The sequence below is a fragment of the Haliotis rubra genome, unplaced genomic scaffold (genome assembly GCF_003918875.1).
Source record: "Haliotis rubra isolate DU_JTF1 unplaced genomic scaffold, ASM391887v1 Scf338, whole genome shotgun sequence".
Classification (NCBI taxonomy): domain Eukaryota; kingdom Metazoa; phylum Mollusca; class Gastropoda; order Lepetellida; family Haliotidae; genus Haliotis; species Haliotis rubra.
Window position 1 is genome coordinate 806785 of NW_025767011.1, and position 3760 is coordinate 810544.

The 3760-nt window shown below is 38.0% G+C and overlaps 1 long non-coding RNA gene across 1 annotated transcript; it reads left to right on the forward strand.

Moving 5' to 3' along the window:
• The first annotated feature begins 282 nt into the window (after positions 1-282).
• LOC124284532 lies at positions 283-2150 on the forward strand. The gene is made up of 3 exons (XR_006900576.1): positions 283-429; positions 968-1097; positions 1679-2150. It is a non-coding gene; the product is annotated as an uncharacterized LOC124284532 (long non-coding RNA).
• Positions 2151-3760: the final 1610 nt, after the last annotated feature.

Below are 3760 nucleotides of genomic sequence, written 5' to 3' on the forward strand. Positions count from 1 at the left end.
CTTTACTGTCCCCTTTAAATGAACTACAATGAATGGTCTCGGCCGACCTTTGGTTAGTACTATACAATATTCCAAGGTAATTTACATAATCGCCCAGTAACACCGAAAAAACAAAATCCATTCGTTCCCATCTGCTACACATTGCAATCTCCCAGTAACATCTACTAATCAGAATCAATGCTTCCAATCTGTTATACACTGTAATAACTAAATAACATTATAAGAGTTCCGTCCAGTGTTGAAGGAGACAAACATGTTATAAGTTTATGTGTCCTCCGGTGATGGTTACCTGATTCACCTGACCAGCGGTGATGGTCAGAGCTCTAAAAAGAATGACAAAGCCGTTATCCGTCAAGACAAAATCCAGAATGCTGCTAACAACAGAAAGATGACTAAAAACAACTCCAAGGGCGAGACATAGGGACTAACGTAAGACACAAATGAAAGAATGAAGTACTTATCTAGTGGAAGAAACTAAACCCCATATAAAATCCTGTCACTCCAGAGTTGAGTTATCATGAAAATGAAGGGAACCAAGCGACAGATATTGGGCAAGACATAAGATACCGTTTCTGTCAAGGGGTGGTGCTGAGATTTTGCTAGGACTGCTTGCTTTATTGAGGCATCTCTATTATTAAGCTTTGCTGATATCCTTAGTACTATGTGTAGAAATACAAATTTCTACTCTTTCTGGTTTTGGACAGGGATGTTGAAGATGTTGAGGGCTGACTTTCGGTTCTCATTTGTTCTGTTTGTTATAGACTAAGGTTGTTTTTAGCGGTTTGGGGCCAGTATGTTACTATACTTTTGCAGACTTTACCTTTAGAAGCCTCAGACATAGTTTCTGAATTATTTCGAAAGTTTATTATCCCCGTAATTTAGACTTATAACATAGTTTGGGGGAACTGTACTATCGAATGAAGAAAACAGACAGTCAAACGGGAAATACGTGTTGACCTCTTTACAGACCCTTCAGCAAGTCTCAGGTCGTTGAGAGAGCCATGAGCCAGCTTGGCAGAAAGGGATATCATCTGCTTGTCAGAAACTGTGAACACTTCGTATCGTGGTGCTACTACGACTTTGAAATAAGTGATCAGGTGGGAATCATTTCTTTAGTTCCCAAAAGTACTACGTTTTGTTTACAACATCTCTGTTATTAGCTCAACTGACAGTGGAAGCAGTAGGGTTCATCGACTCCCCATTCACAGTCTCTTATCCATGTTATGAATATCTGAGTAAAGATCACATGCCAAGCTCATGTGTTTCACCCATTTATTTCAGGAAGACAAACATTTAAAGAATATAGTATTTGAAGTATATATTTTATCACAGCAACGTTAGCTAATGTTCGCCAAGCCAAGTGAACATGTAACTTGAAAACAAAACACTTACAAATATGAAACTTAGCCAACGTTTGTCACTGCTGAGGAATTCATGATACAATATTTGTATGTTCCGAAACGATTTCAACTACAGTTTTAACGTGTGACCAGTATCAAACTGCTGAGGTACCAAAATGGTTTCTCTTTAAAAGATTCCCAAAGTGAACAGTATTGACGGTTATATCAAAAAGCACCAAACATCCCCATAGTTTGAGCACAAATGCAGAAGGATATGTAGATATATATTCCTTTTGGTTTGGAAGGGTGAGTTCATGGTAAAGGTGAAGTCTTTGAAGGTGATAGAATGGACGGCGAAAGCGGCAGAAATGATCATCAAGTGGTTCGAGGAAAGAAGAACTTGAATCGGTCGAAATCTTGAAAAAAGAGAATTTACAGACTCCAAGTTACCAGTTGTGTATAACAGACAACCAAAATTCTACCTTACCATTGTATTTTATGCTGTATTTACAGGACATCTGTAATAATTCTGCAGTGAAATGTAAATGTTGAACTTAAATTGTACATGATACTTCTTTCAAGTGCTTATCGAACAAGTGACCCTGTATTTGTAACATGGAAATGGGAAATAAAAGCCTTAAAAGAAAAAAAAGTACATTCTATCCTCCGAATCCTCTGGACCAGTGAAGCTGAAACTTCACATGCTTCTTCGCAGCAACTGTTCTACTAAAATTTGTTTAATGTGTTAAAATTTTATTTTGATAGAATTCTATTTGGCCTTCACAGCAACTGTTTTTTGAAAAATATATTCGTGACCATTGCTATGCCTATTTCGTACAAACATTGATAGATTCAATTTGTTTAATTTGTGATGCGATTCGGGAAATATTTTTCATTTTTTCAGTGTGCTGAATGTAAGAAAATCTTTCATTTCAACAATTTTGTATACATCGTATGACTGAAATAAATATGCAAACATTTCTTTTGTGTTGATTGTGTTCAAGTAGCCTGGAAGGAACTTTAGGCATGCTACTGATATCTTAATTTGTACCCATATGGGAATCAAACCCGAGCGTACGCTTTAACCACTAGACTGCCACTTCCGCCCCTCCTGGGAATAACCCGTAGCACGAATAAATGTAGAAGCTTTGATTTGTTTCGACCTGGTTATCTCGACCTCGGTGTTTTGTCAGGCATCGGGAGAATCCACATAGTTGGAGAATATACTGGCTTCGAACCACGCTAGTAAACAAGAGAAGTGGCATCAAAATTGAGGACTTGATCTTCGTGTAGACAGACAAGTAACAACTATTAGCAGTCTATATATTTACCGAACATTCTACTAAACACAAGTTTCTGATGATCATTAACTCATCATTGATAAGTAACACTTTTAGTTAGCACCGGTTCCTGAAAAACTTCAACAATATCTCTTATCTTACCTCACACATAAATGTCGTTACCTGATTGGCTAAGCCCTCTTATATTATTTTCAATGTATCCCGCTTACAAACGGTAAACGCTTTCTATGTTACCAACTGGGAATGCCGAACTATGGGAATTCATTTGGTACTTCGCGTTAGCAATCACTTTATCTCGAATAATTGAGTCCAGTATGATGTTTAGCGAATGAAAATTTGTGGAAGGGAGACACCTCTAACTTTTTCTTGTCGTCTGCTAGATTCTATGTCATCTGACACACCTTATTATGATCCGGCACCCGTGCTTCAAACAGTTCAAAATTAACATTGAGGTGTTCGGTAAGATAAATACACTGTACACTGTTCCCTCGGGGCCTATAGGTTGACACAGAGAACATATACAAACATAGAGGGTACATCAACTCTTGTCCCCCTCGTGTCCGGGATTGCAATGATTCAGTTCGATTTATCGAAAATCAAATCTGACACCTTAGTTTCGATTTTCGATAACCATTATCACTAGTTCGATTCGATATTGTAATACCTATTGAAATTATTTCCACACAGCCAGAACGTAAATTTAACTCCATCTCGAGCAGTTTCGAGCGCTGAAATAAGGCGAAACTTGATTGTTCGATTATTATCCAATGAGAATTGTTGTTATTAGATAACGCCAAGTTGACGATGGAGTTCACGCTATAAAGGGCCAACTATGAGAAATTTGATGTTTTGCCTGTATGAAGAATCGAATCGAAAAATCATCGAATCCAGGGTCCAATATCGAAACTCGAATGGAATCGAGGTCTGGGTTAATCGTTCCAGCCCTACTCGCGACCAGTCAACAACAACTTACAATGTTACGTTAATCGTGTCGCCCATTTCCACGTTCGAAATGTACATGTGTTACACTGTAATAGTGCTGACACAAATATATGCTCATGATATAGTCACAATTGTGCAACCGACTCTGGTTTTAGCAGAGAACTTTTATGAATGTGG